Source organism: Patella vulgata, chromosome 7 (assembly GCF_932274485.2).
Source record: "Patella vulgata chromosome 7, xgPatVulg1.2, whole genome shotgun sequence".
NCBI classification, from domain to species: domain Eukaryota; kingdom Metazoa; phylum Mollusca; class Gastropoda; family Patellidae; genus Patella; species Patella vulgata.
Window position 1 is genome coordinate 64,620,744 of NC_065885.2, and position 21,499 is coordinate 64,642,242.

Here is a 21,499-nt window from a genome sequence, read left to right on the forward strand (position 1 = left end):
ACTGGGCATGTTAATGGCATAAAATAGGTTTTAACCGCCAATCTGAAAACGGAAGCGGGGGGGGGGGGGAGTCTAGAGCGTGTGCTATAATTCATAAGGTGTATCATTTGAATCAAATGGCATGGTCACTATTCCAGACCTTTCGCTTGTCAAATCTCGTGGGATTTCGTCGGGTAACCCGATTTCCTGGACCACTTGTATCGACTCCTGCGAATCTGCGATCAACCGAATTAATGAAATATACCACGTTTTAGTTAAAACCCCAATCCAAACAATATAAAATGCTATTATGGTGACAGAAGAGGTAATTTTCTGGACTTTTCTTCGCTCCGACTGGACTATTGAAGACGGGCATACGCCATGCAATGTGATATGGGGGAAATTGTGCATTCGGCAAACGCCGGGAGACTCCGATGTATGGTACCTGGGTCTTCCGAAGTGTATCAAGAGGGAAGTTTTGCTCGGACACTGGCGCTACGGCCTACTCTTATATTGAATTCCCTATGTCAAGGGTCCTTTTGCGTGGATCTCCTTTGTTCGTCCATACTGTGTACATATGGCGTTAAACCCTATTTCACTATTGTAGTCTACAAGATACAGAGAATACAGAATAGAGCAGCCAGAATCATATCAAGAACCAAAATATCATCTCGGAGAGAGAGAGAGAGAGAGAGAGAGAGAGAGAGAGAGAGATGGGGTTTAACGTCCACTCGACACAAACTAGCTCATTTCGAGACTAACATATGGTTTGATTTTATTTCAATAATTCCCCTGTGCGTATTATTGGGAGGAAACCCAAGGTCCCGGAGAAAACCCACGAGGTTGGACAGGCGATCCTACACCTTGTCACGTACAACCGGGAAATCGAAACCTCGCCAGTTGACTCAATGACAGACCTTATGATACAGCACGCACGTGCTAATCATTCGGCCAACCAACTCTCCAAACATCGTCTCACATAACACCTATTCTAAAATCCTTGTATTGGCTCCCAATGCTAGCTCGCAAATGCGATTTAACCCCAAATTTGAAGTTTGAGAAAACACTGAAAATAGAAGCCATTCGAATAAAGAAAAAACTTCAAAGTTCTAGAAAACTTTTATTACTTTAGCGTCATGAAATACAATATAGGACTAAAATGTACTAAAATAATAGTTGAAATATGGAATAGTAACCATGGTAACGCATGAAATGTGATTAGGTCATTTTTGCGTAACTTCTAACCAAAATAAAGTTAAAGTGCACATAAGATGGACGACATTACTTTTCGGTACGTATAGCCAATGGCTACTATATCCACTGTACGGCAAGTTTACACCAATCTGAATTAAAATTAATTCGGCTATCTTCACTCAAAGTCGTAAAAAGAGACCTCCCGTAAAAACGACTTTGCCAATTATCGAAAACACACTTAATCCCCTCAGACGCCGGTGACGTCACAGCGACCGAATGCATATTCGAAATGTTTTTTTGCTTAATTACCTATATACAACCGGCGTGTGTATTCATTAACGCCTGACTGGTTCCTGAATCCCATAATTAAAAAAAAACCAATTGACTACGGAATAATTTGTTTAGTAATTTATTCTAATTTATTATCCAATTTAGCATTGTGTCATAATGTCCCGCCCTCTCTTCTCACGACAGCGATTTTAAAACTGTGTTTTAAAGTGACTTTTTGGTAATAGTTCCTCTACCATCGTGTACAGTCAAAACGATTCTAGATACATTTTCGTCAGAAGAGTATTGTGGTTTCTAATTTCACCGAGTAAAAGAGTACAGGAGTAAAAAGATGTGGTCATGAAAATTTATCATAAAAGTCAAACATGATTGAAAAGCGATTTGTAAATGACGATCCGTTATCAGAGTAGCCAACTGTATTTGATATCCATGTCCATGAATCCCAAGCAAATTTTTGCTCCAAAATTTTACCTCAGTTACTAAGCCCGTAGTATGCATTGAACCGTACATGGTAATAAGATTCCCGGCGTTGATTGGCTGAGAAACGAGGGCGATTTATTGTTATGCATAGTCATTGGAAAATTCCATACTCGCTGTGAATTTCAAATGGAGTTACGATAAAAGTTGTTCTTTGTGTATAGAAATTGTTATTATTATTATATATGGCTAATAATGAATATATCGACAATTGACTGGCACCATTTGTATTTCTGTACTTATAGAGAATAGTTTGGGATATCAAGTATTACGGGTTATGCAAATTACCGGTAAATGCGCTAATTGCTTGGGTCGTCTTCATTTGTCACGCGGTCTATTTAAACAATGGCACCTTAAATGGATCTACGGCATGATACGGCATTTTAAATTCACTCAAAAATATTCCCATCACAAATGTCTAATCTATAGCAACGCAAGACGATAATTCGGTGATTATGATTAGGCCAGTCACGTGGTAATTGGACCGCCAATAGACGCATGTCAACTGGTGGTGTGTATATACAGTGATATATTGTACAAACAGTGATATATTGCACAGATAATGTATAATATACTATGTGTAGTGCCTGTGACGTCACCAGCCAATTAACCAGAATAAGGTTGTAATTGAAACTTTGAAAACCGTTTTTGACTTTCCGATACTTAAACCTCAATAGCTGAATGAATCTTAATCAGATTGGTTTGAACTTGCCGTAAAATAGATATAGTAACCTTTGGCTATAAATACATGCAATTAAGATTTTTTGTCTTATGTGGTCTTTAAAAATAATTGGTTGTGTGGAGTTGGGGTCTTCCCATATCGCCGACTTACCGAGTTTTGGAAAGTCGACCGCGGCACCCTTTGATGGGATTAAAACGGATTAAAAGCGTTAATGAGGCAGGGACCAGTCATTATTGATATAGTTCACTGAAATTGATTTTTATCAGAAGTCGACTCACTCACAAATTAATAAAATGAATATAGTTCACTTAAATTACATGAACTTGAATTTTGTCAATTCAACCAACTCATTAATTAATAAAATAATAGGCTACAGTTCAACATGAAGCTGACAGGTGATCGAAATTCAGTTCATTGTGATTATTTCTCAATAAGTATTCATTTCTTTACGATGGCTATTGGCTAATGCACAGTTACAATCTAAGTTTATTCCTGCAGCAAAAGGTGGCAGGTATCTTTGTGTTGGCGGTTTTAAGTATAGAGTGAATAACGTAATACCTAATTATCCCAGAGTGAATTTGTTTTACACAGTGAAAAGCAACACATATTACATAAATAATAAATTATTAAGTCAATTTAATTTAATTAAACATGTATTTATGAAACTGTAAATAAGTGTAAAATTATTGTAAATTTTATTATTAGTATTACTACCATTATTATTAGTATTACTACCATTATTATTAGTATTACTACCATTATTATTAGTATTACTACCATTATTATCGCATCTGTACTTCTGTATGTATACCTTTGTGTATGAAATAAATATTATTATTATTATTATTATTAATAAATCTATAACTTTAGGCCTATTGAATTAAAGATATCATCTCAAACAGAGTAGCTTGCTTATATACTGCAGATTGTATAGATTTATGAAAATTAAATTTATTTACACAATGAAAGGCAATACATATAATATTAATATATTTTATATCTAATAAAATGAAATGAATAATTGATATATTAAAATACCGTGTTGTTGGAATATTATGAAAGAGAAGTTATATCTGCGGCTTTATTAGAGGCGTACTGGATGGGTAGGTGGTGTTTGCAAAAACAAAAGAAACTAGAAATGGTTGATAACAATCGAATCCGGTGAGATTCCCAGCTAGGGTATAGTGATTGGTGTGGCTATGTGCCTTTTGTTCCGAAAAAAGTACCCTCTCAATGTACGTACATGCACCATTGATCAATCCTCCTTGTTCGTTGACTTTAGTCCTCTGTTGGACAGGAAACCAGTTAACGACTTATTGTATGGCTGGTTTGCAACCATTTATGATCATAATTCCGCATTTATCCCCGAATTAAAATTGTCACGGTCGGACTGGGTAGCTGTATGCCCTCCAACCAACTATTTTCGTTCGCCCCCCGCCCCCATCGCGATGACGTGAGGAGAAAACGAACCTAGTTTGATTCACTATTCCTACACCTCACTCATATAGATCGTTTTTCTGCTCAGATTGAGGCCATTATTTTTTTTCAGTGGATACTGTTTAATTCCATTTTTTTCATTGAAGATTCTTATATTACAAATCTTTCCTTACACTAGAAACGTAATCACTGGATTTTCTTTACTCGTAGGTCGTTTAGTTCTTGATTGTTGCTAACTATGGTCCATGGCGTGGTTTCGAATCCCCGGTTGTACGTGACACGGAGTAGGGTGGCCTGTCCAACCTCGTGGGTTTTCTCCGGGTCCTCCGGTTTCCTTCCACTGCTAAAGACCCCTACGCGCAAACGAATTATTGAAATAAAATTAAACCATATGTTAGTCCCGAAATGATCTAGCTTGTGTCGAGGGGAAGTTAAACCCCATATCTCTCTCTCTCTCTCTCTCTCGTTCACGGCGAAGCGAAAGACAGAGAAACCACCATGGTGTTTAGATGGAAGTAGCATACATGTGAAAAGTTCCGTACACTATGAAATTTTTTATCTTACCAATCAACAGTGAAAAACGCATTTTTATTTGCACTTTAGTTGATCACAAAGTACATAACATACAAATTTAATCTAATTTCATTTCTATCGATCGAAAACAGTAGGGGCCTATTGAAATGGTTCTATCTTTGTTCGGCCGCCTGTCACCCGGACTACCCACATATTTTATTGCCAACCGCGTGTTTTATCTGCAACCCGTGTTTTGTATTTTCCATTAAACATACTTTATGCAAGAGCTAAATCTGTCTATTGCAGGTCTTTCTTTAGGCCTGAAATGTTATCTAAATTATTAATTATACATTAATTAACCTATCCAGACAATAATCAACTATAGATGGTTATGCTAGCCTACGATCTTTAGTGGATTATAAGCCTATTTACTGCATAACTTTCCTTCACGATTTAACGATTAAATGGATAACCGAGACTATGTTGTTTATCGTACTGACTTTAGTAATGATGACCGAGGCTAGGCGGAAATTTCAACCGCTTAGTTCTCGGTTCTTAGTGGATCAATTTGAATGAAATTTTCAGCAAATTGCCTTTACATTATCTAGTTTTTAACTATTATTTATAGTGAGAACTGCCAACTCGTTATCGAATCTCCCATAATGTATGTTTAATATATTTTATTTGTCACTCGTATATATGATTTCCTACCAATACATTTCGTTTCCAACTTGGTGCTTCATTTGCCACCCGTATATTTCAGTTTAATACCAATATAATATATTCCAAGGGGGTTGGAGGGCCGAATGCTTAGCACGTGCATGCTGTATCATAAGGCTTGTAAATGAGTCAACTGGCGTGGTTTCGAATCCCCGGTTGTACGTGACAAGGAATAGGGTCGCCTGTCCAGCCTCGTGTTTTTTTTCGGGTACTCCGGTTTCCTCCTACTGCTTAAGACACCTACGCGCAAGCGAATTATTGAAATAAAATTAAACCATATGTTAGTCCCGAAATGACCTAGTTTGTGTCGAGTGGACGTTAAACCCCATCTCTCGCTCTCTCTTTATATATTCCATTTCAAATCGATTGTTTTTACTGGCCTCCTGTTGTATTTCTCATTTACTGCTCATGGTTTACATTAATTTCTTTTCCAACCGTGAGTTTTATTGCCACCCGTATACTTAGTTTAAACAATATTTTATTCAATAAACTGAAATGGATTGAACACCAGGCAAAGACCTATCTATATAAGTTCTCTCCAAACATATAAAATAGTTAAATCTTATGTTTACAAATGCAATGGTGGACATACTTCATTCACTATATAATACCGATATGTTATGTTTTCTCTTCAAACTTATGTTTTATTTGTGAAACATATAATTCATTTACAATACTACCCACATAGGCGTACGAGCCAGAGGTGAGGAAGGAGATGGGGGTGGGGTGGGGAGGGATCTGCCCTAATTTTAGGGAATACAGGTTTTGCGGGGAGACGGGTAAAGGAAGAAAAAATAATATAATATTTTATGCGAGAAATAAATAAATCATGTCTCCGAAATCTGATGACTTTTAAGTTATAGTAAAACACTAATTTTCCATTTCTACTGTGTTTACTATGGATTTAAACATATTGTAGAGAGATACTGTTTTGCGAACTTTTTTGGCATCGATCATTATTTGTTAGTCCTTTGGATGAGACGAAAAACCGACGTCCCGTGTATACATAGGAATGCACGTAAAAGATCCCTTGGCAGTTGGAATTCGATATAAGAGTAGGCCGTAGTGCCGCTGCCCGGGCAAAATTTCTCTCATAGCACACTGTATGGCGTATGCCCGTCTTCATTAACTCAGTATAGGAGCAGAACAGTAGGACGTTAAACCCATTTCATATCATTTCATTTCACCATCCTTTCGGGAATCGTAATTTCTTTAAATCGATATCGATACAACTGACAAAGGAAAGCCAGGCCGGAAAATCCCAAATAACTATGAGGAAAATGTTGCCTGTGTTAAACCCCATTTCTCTCTCTCTCTCTCTCGAACACGGAATCACCAATGTCTTACTGACTGAGCCACCGTGACTCCCCCACCTCCATGTATACTGTATTTAGGTGGGGCGAGATGGGGGTTAACACGTGTGCCTTGGATCAAAAGGTCTGTCTTCTAGTCCAGTAGCGTAGTTTTGATTCCGCACTTGTACGTGACAAGGAGTAGTTTTGACTGTCCAACCTCGCGGGTTTTCTCTGGGTCCTTCCACTGCTATGGATCTACGCGTAACCAAATCGAAATAAAATTGAACCATATGTTAGTCCCGAAATGATCTAATTGGTGTCAAGTGGACGCTCTCTCTCTCCCTCTCTCTCTCTCTCTCTCTCTCCCGAAATGCCCTGGTTGGTGTCGAGTGGACGTTCAAAGCTCTCTCTCTCTCTCTCTCTCTCTCCATTTGAGTCCCATGAGGTTACACAGTGAATATCAACATAATTGTACATAATCAATTCGACGTCCATCTGTTTTTAATTATTTCATTGTTTAGCCGCAGGTTTGTGTTTTATTTGTTTTTTTTTATCTACGTATACCTTTCATTTTCAATCACTGTTTATTTTCAATCCGTTTATTTGAATAAAAATATTTTGTCTTATATATTTCACACATTTTAAAGTATTTACACTGATCGAATGAAGTTTTTCTTTCCATTCAGGGTAACAATTAGAATTTCAGTCAGGTCATAAAGTATGGTACTTTTTGGGGATCGTTCGTTCGTTCGTTCGTTCGTTTATAAAGTTTTATGTCCACATCGCCACCTAAGGTGATATCGCACACTGATCAGCAGTGAATAATCGCTAGGCCGCTACAATCACTGATAAGGATGACATCAAATATTAACTTTTTTCCACCGACAAATTAAATTCTAAAACATTTTTTTGATGGATTAGAAAAATAAATAAAGACGTTTGACGTGTTTGGAGGTAAAAATTATTTCCTATTTAGTGTAAATGGGTATTAAAATGACTAAAAGGCAGGATTCTGCCCGAAACAGTAACGTCTTATGTAAACAATGCACGCGCCATTCAGCCAATGATTGACGACACGTGTTGAAGGCAGTCATCTTTTACAGAGATATTAGAAAGACTTTCGTAATTCTCTGTGAAACAGATTGGTGATATCGTAGACATTTTTGGGTAGTCACCGCTACGCTATAAATAGCCTTCCAATGGCAATGTTTCAACCAGCGTTTGTTGTAGTAGTTATTTTCGCATTTTTACTGCAACGGAAATGATGTATGTCCATTTTATGGGACAAAGGTAAACTATTTTAAGTGCTTGGTAGCATTACCCCTCGACCAGACATCGTGATAGGACAGAAAATATCCATTTTAAAAAGAAGAATGGCAAATTACGAAAACGAATGGCGACTTACTCTGCCCTTCTTTAAACTACATACATGTATCCGTTTGTTCAATGTATAAATGATAAGAGCTTTGACCTAGTTTGATAACCAATATTTCAATGATAATAATACTTTATTATGGTGTAGATACATTCTCGTGTCATCATAAGTTTATTTACCGGGGGGGGGGGGGGGGCACGGTGGCTAAGTGGGTAAGTGGTTTCACCTTCGATCAGTATAAATGATAAGAGCTTTGACCTAGTTTGATAACCAATATTTCAATGAAAATAATACTTTATTATGGTGTAGATACATTCTCGTGTCATCTTAAGTTTATTTACGGGGGGGGGGGGGGCACGATGGCTAAGTGGGTAAGTGGTTTCACCTTCGATCAGTGGTGCAGGACGGGGGACCTGACACGGACAGCTGTCTAGTCGTTCGAATGGGCCAAAAGCCAAGGTACCGTGTATACATTGTTAGGCACATAAAAGACCCCTTGGCAGTTGAAATTCGATATAAGAGTAGACCATAGTGCCGCTGTATGGCGTATGCTCGTCTTCATATGCCCAGTCGGAGCAGAACAGTAGGACGTTAAACCCCATTTCATATCATTTTATTTGCGGATGGGGGTGTGGCTGGAAATTCATGCAAAAATAAAAACATGAAATAAATGTGGTTTAGCGTCCTACTTTCCTGCAAACGGGCTAACGTAAACAGAAATAGGCCATGTATTGTGACTCTTTCCGCCATCTTGGATTTGGGACACTCATCTTAGAGATTATTGTTTATGATCAATGAAATGAAATGAAATGGGGTTTAACGTCCTACTGTTCTGCTCCTATACTGGGCTAATGAAGACGGGCATACGCCATACAGTGTGCTATGAGATAAATTTTGCCCGGGCAGCGGCACTATCGCCTACTCTTATAACGAATTCCAACTGACAAGGGATCTTTTACGTGCATTCCAATGTATACACGGGACCTCGGTTTTTCGTCTCATCCGAAGGACTAGACAGCTGTCCTTATCAGGCCCTCCGTTCTGCACCACTGACAAGGGGAAACCACGTCGGAAAATCCAGATGAACTTTCTCGGCCAATGCAGGGATCGAACACCCGACCTCCAGGCTAGCGAGCCAGCGTCTTAACCACCTAGCCATCGTGGCTCCCTTATGATCAATGTTTCTGATATCTATAGTAAAGCCCTTTAGTTGACCAAATAGATAATTTGGCTTATATGGGTCCGAACAAGATTTGTTAGTAAACTTATGAACAGACACCGTGAAAAGAAAAAAAATACATGTTGCTTTTTTCAGATTAATCTTTTATTTTGAAACTGATAGTATTGATTAAACAACATGTATCCTATAGCAGCAGATGCGGGATCGTATTGTGAATATTTTGGGCCATATTACATAATAAATTGTTTATTGGAATTTTTGATTAAACGAAACGTTCTTGTTGCTGTAAAATACTCGATCAATATACCAAGTGTTAATTTATATGATAATTTAAGGCCTACCATGTAAGGCCTACACGTTTTAACACCATATCTATCTGCATGAAATGACAATAAATTGTTTTTTTGGATAAAACGGAAACATTTTTTTTCTATTTTGTAGTTGTAGAATAATATACGAATTATTATTTTATATAGGGTATTTATACTGATGATTCAAGTAATGCAGAAATTTGCAACACGTTTTAAAGTAGCTAAGTCTCTAACTCAATATCATCCAAAATCTTCAACATTGAAAACGCGATTTATTTGTCAAATTAAATCAACATTCATGTTGTGATCTTACCGGAAAAAGATGGGCTTTTGATATCCAATATTTAAGACAAAATAAATATTTTACCATTGGTACACGAATCGTGTACCATATTGCGCTTCAGCCCCAGTTGTATCAAGAGACTCGAGGGACGAGGCTAGACACATTGCACCAAATCTAACGGCGTATGTAGACTGGAATAACCAAACGCTAGGAATTTGCACTCGCTTGAGACTGCTGGCTGATTTCGGCGAACATAACTGATTTGAAATTGGAGTAAAAACGGAAACCATTGAATGTAAATCAGTTTATATACATTCATATTACAGTATTATATGCGTTGCGACCCACTTTTGTCAATTTCTAGGTCCCAAATGTTAGCGATTTAGCTCCCTTAACACACTATATTTTAGTTTAGAGCATTTTTCATGTTGTCACTTAAAAATTGGGTATTGGGTTTTGGTGAAAAATTAATAAAAGTTTAATAATAAATATATATTTCACTTTAGTTCACACAGCCAGCTTCATTCTGACCTTTATTTCATAGATATTGACAGAAAACTAGAGCAGGTAGGATAAAATTGAAATAACGTAGGCGGCTATCTTTGATGACGTCATAGGAATAACCTGCCGTGGTGAGTATCCACCAAAGTCCAAAATACTGACTAAGCCACCTTCTAAACATTTCTTCAAAACAATTCTCCCTACTCAAACTTTCCTACAGAACCATTAGACTATTTGGACACTTTAGACCTAAGGCTAATTGAAAATCATAGTTAAATCTATTCATCAAATTGATAATGAACACCTGCCTGTCACATGGACTATTATGAGGAACGTTTCAGTCTATTCTTTAAGGAAATGTGTATACTGAAACCTAAATTTGTGTAAAAAATCTACCTGGTTCGCCGGTATTTTTAGTTCCTAAAAGTATACTTCGAGAATTTGAGAAGTATTTATTCTGCTTCCATTTAAGAAAATGGGAAATGTGTTTCCAGAAAAAGTACGAAAACATTCACCGTGCACATCTTCCATAACCTCACATATATACACCATGCACGGCATCTTCAATAACGTGACATACATTCCCCGTGCACGACATCTGCCATGACGTCACATATATTCACCGTGCACATCTTTGATAACGTCACATACATTACCCGTGCACGACACCACATCGCGTGTCATACATTCACTGTGTACGACACCTCACATTACATGCCATACATTCCCCGTGCACGACATTTCCCATAACGTCACATACATTCCAGTTCACGACACCTCACATAACGTCACATTCACCGTGCAAGACATCTTCCATAACGTCACACACATCCCCGTGCACGACACCTCTCATAAAGTCACATACATTCACCGTGTACGACACCTCACATTACATGTCATACATTTCCCGTGCACGACACCTCTCATCACGTGTCATACATTCACCGTGAACAATATCTTTTATAACGTCACACACGTTCACTGTGCACGACACCTTCCATAACGTGTCATATGTCCAGTCCCTCTGAAAGAAACATTAAACATTGATCAACTTACCTGTCTTTGAAACTTTGTTTTGTTAGAAGCATATCTAGTTTTCTGCTAGAAAATCACTTGACAACTCTAAGCATGGATCATAGGTATAATAAATTGTATATATCCATACACACTGTTACATATCATTGAATAGACTGACTTTTATAATCTATATTAACGCTTATCAGTAAACACGTGGACTTTGTAGTGTTAGAATGTTCCATTATATATGATCAGATTATTAGAACAATAATAGAGGTGTTATATAATATATTGTAACATGGACAGGAAATCTTCCTTGGTTCGTTACGTTGAATAAGCAGATTGTTTTCCCTATAGTAGATTGGGTGGAGCTTAACCGTGCAATAACTAGACATGTTCAATGTTATTGCATTCTTTTGCTGGTTTACACTAGTTTTAGTAGAATCATATAGAAAAGTGGGGTGGGGTTTCTGTGCAATAACAATAAGCATGTTGAGCAGTTGTCAATGTTACAAGTTATTTATAGCACGCTTCATTCGTTAACAGGTTTAACCCGTCGGCCCACGGCCTTGATGTTTAAACCTGTTAACTCACGAAAAGGCGTGCTATAAATATAACTTATTGAGTGATCTGTAACACACTAACTGTATTTATGGAATAACAATTACTAGTTTATAAACACGCAAAGTTTCGACGATCATACTCTCATCTTTATCAAGCAAATGATAACACAGTGATAATCTGTATTTAAAGAAACATTATGGAAGATTAGTTAAAGAGCTGGCAGTTCTCACTATAATAGTTAAAAACTAGATAATGTAAAGGAAATTTGCTGAAAATCTGATGATATTAGTAACATGCTATTAAAGTACACCAGAAATACTATATGTATTTCGCTAAAACTAATTTTCAACGAATCACTTCGATCTCGTGTATTTCCAAGAATTTGGGAACGGGCAAATGTTTTGCCTTTTTCAAAAAGGATGACAGCTCTCTTGCTTCAAATTATCGTCCTATTAGCTTGGTGCGTACCTTAAACATACATTATGCAAGATGGCATCGCTAGCCTGCGATCTGTAGTGGATTATAAGCCTATTTACTGCATAACTTTACTTCACGATTTAACGATTAAATTGATAATCGAGACTATGCTGTTTATCGTACTGACTTTAGTAATGATGATCGAGGCTAGGCAGGAATTTCAATCGTTTAGTTCTTGGCTCATAGTGGATCAATTTGAATGAAATTTTCAGCAAATTGCCTTTACATTATATTGTTTTTAACTATTATAGTGAGAAATGCCAAATCGTTATCGAATCTCCCATAATGTATCTTTAAGCAAATTATTTAAATTATTTGGAAAGGTAGTTTTCAAACAAATGTTTAATTTTTTCCATGAGAACAATCTCTTATATATATATACCAATCAGGTTTCCAGCCAAACTATTCTACTGCCCATCACCTATTAGAAGTGTATCGTATCATGACATCACGCCTGCAATAGATAAACACCCATATTCCTGTTATGTCTTCTGCGACATATCCAAGGCGTTTGACCGCGTATTTTTGCTGAGTTTAATATATAAATTGGTCAATATGGAGTTTTAAGCTGTCAAATTATGCTATGTAAATAATCCAATTTCATCAGAAATTACCTTAAAATCAGGTGTTCCCCAGGGGTCAGTATTGGGTCCATTTCTATTCTTAATTTACATTAATAATCTACATGACGCTTGTCACAATATGCCTTGATTATTTGCTAGGATGTAACAAACAGTCAGTTGGTGTGATAGAACGTTCCCTCAACTATGGCCTGTCAATTCTCAATTCTTTGGCGAATAAATGGCTTATAGATTTTAATCTAACCACAACAAAAGTTGTTATATGTAGTTCTAAAACCCGGATTCTACTCCGAAGTTGATATTTGGTAATCAGGAACTTGAGGTTGTAAAATGTCACAAATATCTAGGAATTACGCTTTCACAAGATGCCAAATGGACCAACCACGTAGAAACTATTTTCGCGTCCTCCTTGAAATTATTGGATATTTTAAGTAAACTAAAATTCTCTCTGAACAGGACGACACTTGATAATGAGTACCTTGTATTTTTAAGGCCAATGTTGGAATATGCGTGCCAAGTTAAGGATGATGGTAACGTAACTAATACTGAAATGCTCAAAAAGGTACGAGAGAGAGAGAGAGAGAGAGAGAGAGAGAGAGAGACGTCCACTCGACACAAACTAGGTCATTTCGGGACTACAGTATGGTTTACGAAATTTCAGCGAATTTAGGTCTCCGTATTGTAGAACTACACTACACCAAACGTCTTACTTCCCAACAACTCTTCGGGATTGGGAAATATTAGAAAACCCCATTAAACAATCAACCAGTGTGTAATAATATTGCTAGAATTTTTGCTCTTGAAATAAGATGCCTTTATATTTCATTAATTAATATCTTTGGCAAGTTAGTAATTTCAAACATATTCACATATATAGTGTGCACTAAATCAATTTAATCTGTAATTGACAGTTGACACATAAAAAGAGTTATTTATCGAAAACATATGTCACTCATTTACCACCAGAATTACACGTGAGTGGAATTATTCTAATTGCATAAGTCAGACTTGTATAAGATTTCAGAGATCGAGGGTACATCTGAGTTCCTAGACAGCCGAGAGGCTGGATAGGGTGGAGAAGTGGTTTTAGCTATATAGTATTGTAATTTGTGCTATGCTTGTATACCTGTATTCAGTTATATGCTATATAAAATGTAGAAGCGAACTATGCATTATTATTCCTGGTAAGACAAACGTCTTAAGAAACTGGAAGAAGTAAATACACAACGTGAAGCAGAAGTAAAGACAGCTAGAGACAAATTCTAGACGATCACAAGGCTACAGAAATATGTAGTAAGAAAAGTTGCATGGGTTCTACGTAGGATGTGGCGACCGGTTTCCCATAGACGCTCTCCACGTCAGACAGAAGACTTATGGTGCTACAAGTGTCCGATCTTTCAACTATCAATATAAACAAAATTGAAGATCTTCGATAACCAAGGCCCCCGATTATAACTGGAAGTGGAAAGGTAAGACATGAAAATGTTATTCATACTAGACTACGTCATGGGTGTAGTTCATTACCAACTGATCTATACCATATTAATGTGGTCAATGATCCTAAATGCTTTTGTGATAAATTTATAAAAAAAAGTAGAACATTATTTCTTGCACTGTAATTCGTATGGAACTATTGAACAATTTATTACATTATCTTTTAATTAATATAAATGTCTTATTATGGGGGAATACAGCTTTATCAAATGAAATGAATAAACACCTTTTCCTAAAAGTTCACAAATTTATAAAGCTTTCTGTAAAGCGGTGGACATACAAGCCGAATGATTCGGCCGAATCAGTCGGCGCCGAAATTCGCCTAGTGTGTCCACTGTCATTCGGCCGAATTTCAAACAGGTTTGATATATTCGACCGAATTATATTCGCCTGGTGTGTCCGCTTCGCCGAAGCATTCGACCGAATATAGAATTCATTAGCCAATCACCGCTCATATCGAGAAGTCACGTGATAGATTGAAGCCATAGACGCCGCCATGTTTAATCATGTGACGTGAAAGGTGATGCAATCGACAGGTTGAATCGGGCGAAGCATTCGGCTGGTGGGTCCACCCATTCGACAGAATAAAATTCGGCGCCAATTGATTCGGCCGAATAAAATTCGGCGCCGATTGATTCGGCAGAATAAAATTCGGCGCCGATTGATTCGGCAGAATAAAATTCGGCGCCGATTGATTCGGCAGAATAAAATTCGGCGCCGATTGATTCGGCAGAATAAAATTCGGCGCCTATTGATTCGGCCGAACGATTCGGCTAATGTGTCCACATATTAATGTTTGCGCAATACTGTTTGGTGGATTCTCTTCTTTCTTTAATATTATTTTATTCCACATTCTCCTGTCATTGAGTCAACTGGCGTGGTTTCGATTCCCCGGTTCTACGTGACAAGGAATAGGGTCGCCTGTCTAGCCTCGTGAGTTTTCCCCGGGTCTTCCGGTTTCCTTCCACTGCTAAAGACCCCTACGCACAAGCGAATTTTTGTTATAATAGAACTAAGTTCAGCTCGGCTACCCATACGGACGCGGCTCGAAAATCTGCCAAAACTCTAAAACTACATTGACGGAACGTATCACGTGACGACACGGAAACATGATACGGATGGGAAAATTCCACTTGCCAAAAGTCTCTATTTAAATTATAATGTATATATTGATTCATTATCTACTAAGATAAACTAAAAACAAAAGAAAATATAAATTAATCCACCAATAACAGCTGTTAATGTGGGAGTGTACCTTTAAATAGATTAATTAATGTTTAATCACCTGGTCAGCTGCGGTAATTACGTTATAATGATCAATGTTTGATATAAACCGGTAATGTATTTTGAAATTTAATATGATTAGTATTTATATAGCTGACCAGCTGACAACACAACATTATAAAGATTCCATTTAATTTAAATAAAAAGTATTTTATTACTGGCTTTAGTTTCCGACCCTGGGTTTCATAATGTTAAATTCTCATTAATTTCTGTTTCAAAATAAATATTTCCCCGATCTTCTACTGTGGCTAACGTCCTCTTCCATCGAGTATGGTATCACATACTTTTATCCGGACAATACGTCTCCATAAAACGTAGCGCGCCAGACCTTCTGATGCAACGCGCATTTGTTAACCATCCCGTCCCCCCTCTTCCCCCCCCCACCCCGAGAGTGAATAAACAATAAAAAAAATCTTGACGGACTTAAGAGACATTGGCACAAACAGACAGACAGAAGTTTAACATCCACTCGACACAAACAACGTTATTTCGGGACTAACATGTGGTTCAATTTTTCAATTTCAATTTCATTTCAATAATTCGCTTGCGCGTTAGTGTTTTTGGCTGCTGAAGGAACCCCAATAGGTTAGACAGCCGACCCTACTCCTTGTCACGTAGAAGCGTGGTTATATAATGTGGGACTAGCTGGCACATATAATACTACTAGCAGGATACCCGGCTTCGTTCGGGGGTCATAACTCCAAAACCGGAAGTAGTAGACTAACGCCACCTGGCCTATGTTACTCCCCGGTCCAAGCTACCCCTATACCCCAAATTTCAGACTCGGGGCAGATGTAGCCGCCAACCCCGAACAGACAGACTTCGCTCGGGGGGTCATAACTCCGAAACCGGAAGTGGTAGACTAACGCCACCTGGCCTATGTTACTCCTCGGTCCAAGCTACCCCTATACCCAAAATTTCAGACTCGGGGCAGACATAGTGTAGCCGCCAACCCTGAACAGACCGGCTTCACTCGGGGGGTCATAACTCCGAAACCGGAAGTGGTAGATTAACGCAACCTGGCCTATGTTACTCCCCTGTCCGAGCTACCCCTATACCCCAAATTTCAGACTCGGGGCAGACCTAGTGTAGCCGCTAACCCCGAATAGACAGACAGACAGACAGACAAACGACAGTCACAAATATTAGTATAGATAATATATAATATAGTTTAGGCTAGTCACGTAAAACCGTTTTTCTGAGAACTGGGCGTGACGTTGTTATATAATGTGGGACCAGCTGGCTCATAATACTATGTGTTTTAGACTTGAGGATATTTATTCTAGACATGAGTTAAATAACAGTCATTGATTATAACTGAGGATAATCGATATATCAAATAACACAACTCCCACGTACATTCTGGGATTTTTATAGGGAGCCATGGTGGCTAAGTGGGTAAGACGCTGGCTCCCTGGTGTTAGATTCCTGCATTGGTCGAGAAAGTTCATTGGGATTTTCCGACGTGGTTTCCCCTTTGTCAGTGATGTAGGACGGAGGGCCTGGCAAGGACAGTCGTCTAATCGTTCGGATGGTACGAAAAACATTGGCATGCACGTTAAAAATCCCTTGGCTGTTGGAATTCGATAAAAGAGTAGGCCATAGTGCCGCTGCACGGGTACAATTTCCCACATAACACACTGTATGACGTATGCCCGTCTTCATTAACCCAGTCGGAGAAAAACAGTAGGACGTTAAACCCCAGTTCATTTTATTTTTTGGGGTAGGGTCGCCTGTCCAACCTCGTGGGTTTTCTCTGGGCCCTCTGGTTTCCTTCCACTGCTAAAGACCCCTACGTGGAAGCGAATTATTGAAATAAAATTAAAAACCATATGTTAGTCCCGAAATGACCTAGTTTGTGTCAAGTGGACGTTAAACCCCATCTCTCTCTCTCTCTCTGTCTGTCTGTCTGTCTGTCTGTCTGTCTCTCTCTCTTTTTTCCGTGATTTGTAAGGTAAAAATACAGCTTACTCGTAGTACTAAACTGGTATATCAACTGGCCCCTAAAAACGAATACACTATTTAAAGTGGAATGATTAAAACAAGTATTGTACTTTAATTTAATTTAATTATAATTTTTATAATATAAGTACAATATTTTTTCAATATATTTGATTATGTCGTACTACGTGGATGTGTGACACCTTCACTCCAAATTGCAGGTTAACCGCTTAAAAAATGTTAAAGTAATACGTGCTTGTGGGACATTCAGTTGAAATATCTTTTGGGGAGGGTTGGGGGGGGGGGATTACGAGGGTACTAGATATGACACTGGTTCGTTAACCCATTCTGGATGCAGACCACCATTAAATTTCACCATCTTGTAGTTCGTCCACATGTATTTATACCATTTCTCTCTCTTATCTGGGGATCACGTGGCTAAGTGGGTAAGACGCTGGCTCGCTAGCCTGGAGGTCGGGTGTTCGATCTCTGCATTGGCCGAGAAAGTTCATCCAGATTTTACGGCGTGGTTCTCCCTTGTCAGTGATGCAGGACGGAGGGGCTGACAAGAAAAGCTGTCTAGTCGTTCGGATGGGACGAAAAACCGAGGTCCCGTGTACACATTGGCGTGCACGTAAAAGATCCCTTGGCAGTTGGAATTCGATATAAGAGTAGGCCGTAGTGCCGCTGTCCGGGCAAAATTTCCCTCATAGCACACTGTATGGCGTATGCCCGTCTTCATTAGCCCAGCTTAGGAGCAGAACAGTAGGACTTTAAACTCCATTTCATTTCATTTCATTTCTCTCTTATCTCCCCTTTTGCATGCCCATTTTTGTTAATTTATTGTCTAGAATCGATGAAGAGGGTTTGAATGAACATTTTCTGCCAGGTTTTGGTAAATATTCATGATTTTGAGGAGGAAGGATAACGGGGTTATGAGGTTGGCTACGGGGATATGTACGGCAACTAGTTACATGTTTTTAGTATGCTTCTTCAAGTTTGTGTATCTCAAAATTTTGGTGGTCAACCTCATACAAATTTTAGTGCAAAGACATGACCAATTGTTCCTCTGTCTGTGGTGAAAAGCATTCAGCCCAACGAAAATTTGGGGAAAAGTTGGAGGTGGGCAAAGAGGCCAGAATTAACATTGAAGTCAACGGGGAAATTAATGGTGGTCTGCCTCCTGTATGGAAACAACCTAACAGCGGATGAGAAGCCTAAATTTGATGACATGATCTCCAAATTGTCAGAAAATGTGATATATGACATTTTGATAGTAGAAAAAGTGAAAAGGTAAAATTTAAAAAATATTTGACAAATTTGTAAGGGGCGATTTTGATTTAAGTCAAAATTTTATGATTTTCAGTGTTTATTTAATTTTCAAAATTAGTGGAAAATATTTTAATGTATAATTTTTACTTTTTCTGCATCGTAAAGGTTAGACGGGAAGAAAGTATCATAATTTCACTCAATTTTGCCTAAAAATCATGATAAGTTGTCTGAAATTCTTCAGTTTACCCCCAATATTGCTGTCAAAATTATTCATCTGTTGTAAAATGAACAAAAATGTCTTGCATGTCTTTATTTTCATTGTTAAATAACTTGGAAAGGATCCATGTGTTTGTCAGATATTGAAAAAGTATCCATGTGTTTGTCAGAAATTTAAAAATTAAGAAACATTAGTGATCTGCATTTTGCTGCTGTGTTCCTCTGGCTTAACACAATTTTAATGTTTCAAACCCTGAAATTGTTGCATTTCCCTTCTCGAGAAAGTAAAATCTATGTGTTTGCAGGGAAATTTCTCTGTCTTCATTTCATTTAGACTGGCTCACCCTCCCCAGCCCACCCCATTTCTTGAACATGATATTTAGATATTCAATTGAACATTTGTTGACTCCAAATTAGCAGTAATTGGTTTTTGTGCTTTAATTGTAACCAAGCATTTTATTTGGCAAAAACAAGGATTTCTAAGACTTTTTGTTTATGGCCAAACATGTAATCCTATGACATTTCTTCCAAATGAGTCCACACCCCAAAATAGGTAAGTTGTTGATGTGTGTTTTGCAGCTTAATGTTTTATATTTTGGATGTTGTGATCTTTTAAAATGTGGCACTTACAGAGGAATAAAATATTAATTAATAGTCTTTTCATAACCCTTTTATGCAATGAATTATGTCATAACCCCCTTTTTCCACCTCATTTTGTCAGGAAATTGATGTAAAGATTAAAACAACTTGCTTCCAAAAAATATTTACACTATGTAATTTCAAGGATACCTCTGATTGTTAAAGTATTTTAAATTCTGAAATATTCCCATTTTTGAAAATAAAAATAGTGCTTTGTCACCCTTTTATTAGAGTGGTTGGTTATCACCTAAATACAGCATTTGTTTTACATTTATCAATCCATATTTTAATAAATAATTCATACTTCTTATAACTAACTGTGTTTATATGTATGTATATAAGCCAGGGTCCGTATTCAAAGGTTTTCTTAAAGTTAAATAAAAATACTTAATTTTTCCACTTAACCGAGTGTCTTACCTTAAATCGGTATTCAGAGGCTCTGTTTTACATATACTTGGCTATATGAAAACTTAACAGCACACTTAAAATATGGAATACCAACATTAGCCAAAAAAGATGAATTTTTAACTCATGGAATAACCTCCACTGCCAAAAATCACGGATTACTCACGTCGCATGCAAGTTATGTTAGCGCCACATATTCTATTAAAATCTTAGTTGTCATTACTAGGAAAATGTATATCGAAATATTATATTGTAACGCACAAAAATAGTATGACTATAATCTGAAATGAAATGAAATGGGGTTTAACGTCCTACTGTTCTGCTCCTAACCTGGGCTAATGAAGACGGGCATACGCCATACAGTGTGCTATGAGGGAAAATTTGCCCGGACAGCGGCACTATCGCCTACTCTTATATCGAATTCCAACTGCCAAGGGATCTTTTACGTGCATTCCAATGTATACACGGGACCTCGGTTTTTCGTCTCATCCGAAGGACTAGACAGCTGTCCTTGTCAGACCCTCCGTTCTGCACCACTGACAAGGGAAAACCACGTCGGAAAATCCAGATGAACGTTCTCGGCCAATGCAGGGATCGAACACCCGACCTCCAGGCTAGTGAGCCAGCGTCTTAACCACCCAGCTACCGTGGCTAGGATCAATTATAATAGTACGCACCAGTTACCGAACTATGGTGGCTGATAGTGGCCATGTTAAATCTCGCCCTTTTCATAACGCGACAACACGACATCACGACAGTATTGACGCAATCATACGACACTTTATTCTGTCGTATCATCGTGTTATTTTTATCGTAACGTCGAGATGTCGACTTATTGTCCTAGTCTCTTTCTACAAGTCACAAAAATACAGCTGTACTCATTACATCATATATAGGCCTAAGTAGTAGATTTGATAAATATAAAAGAGATAGTAGGAAAACGTTGATTAATTATTTGTTTTCTCAAAATAATGAAACATTTTGTGTCCACAAGTGAATTATATTTGGTATTATATTTAAAAAATCTAGAATTACAATAGCAGGACCAAAGTGAGTTAACTAAGTTAATTCCTTGAAGAAAAAGTGGTGTCGGGGGGTATCACACAAGTAAGCATTCATTGCCATGTGTACGACACCCACCAATATTTATAAATGACTGGAGCGATAGTTTAAAAATGATTTCAGAAGACAGGGTGGGAAGGGGATTGTAAAAAAACCAAATCGGGTCACATTCTTTAAAATCACAGCATTATCATAGTGCAGCACGTCACCCCAATAGTTGCAGGAGTCTTTTTTTTTTTTGAATGAGGTGGAGAAAACGATTCACAGCCTGTCATTGAGTCAACTGGCGTGGTTTTGAATCCCCGGTTGTAC

The 21,499-nt window shown here is 37.8% G+C and overlaps 1 protein-coding gene across 3 annotated transcripts in view; it reads right to left on the reverse strand.

Annotated features, from left to right (window-relative positions):
- Positions 1–21,499, reverse strand: part of LOC126827250 (uncharacterized) — a 71,446-nt gene that overhangs the window by 4,158 nt on the left and 45,789 nt on the right. Inside the window, exon 1 of one of the 3 annotated variants that reach the window (XM_050556513.2) lies at positions 11,292–11,410. The exons of the other annotated variants lie outside the window; for them this stretch is intronic. The gene's annotated coding sequence lies outside the window, so the exon portion shown is untranslated. Of the gene's footprint in view, positions 1–11,291; positions 11,411–21,499 lie in introns of those variants that run through there. 3 annotated transcript variants of the gene reach the window in all.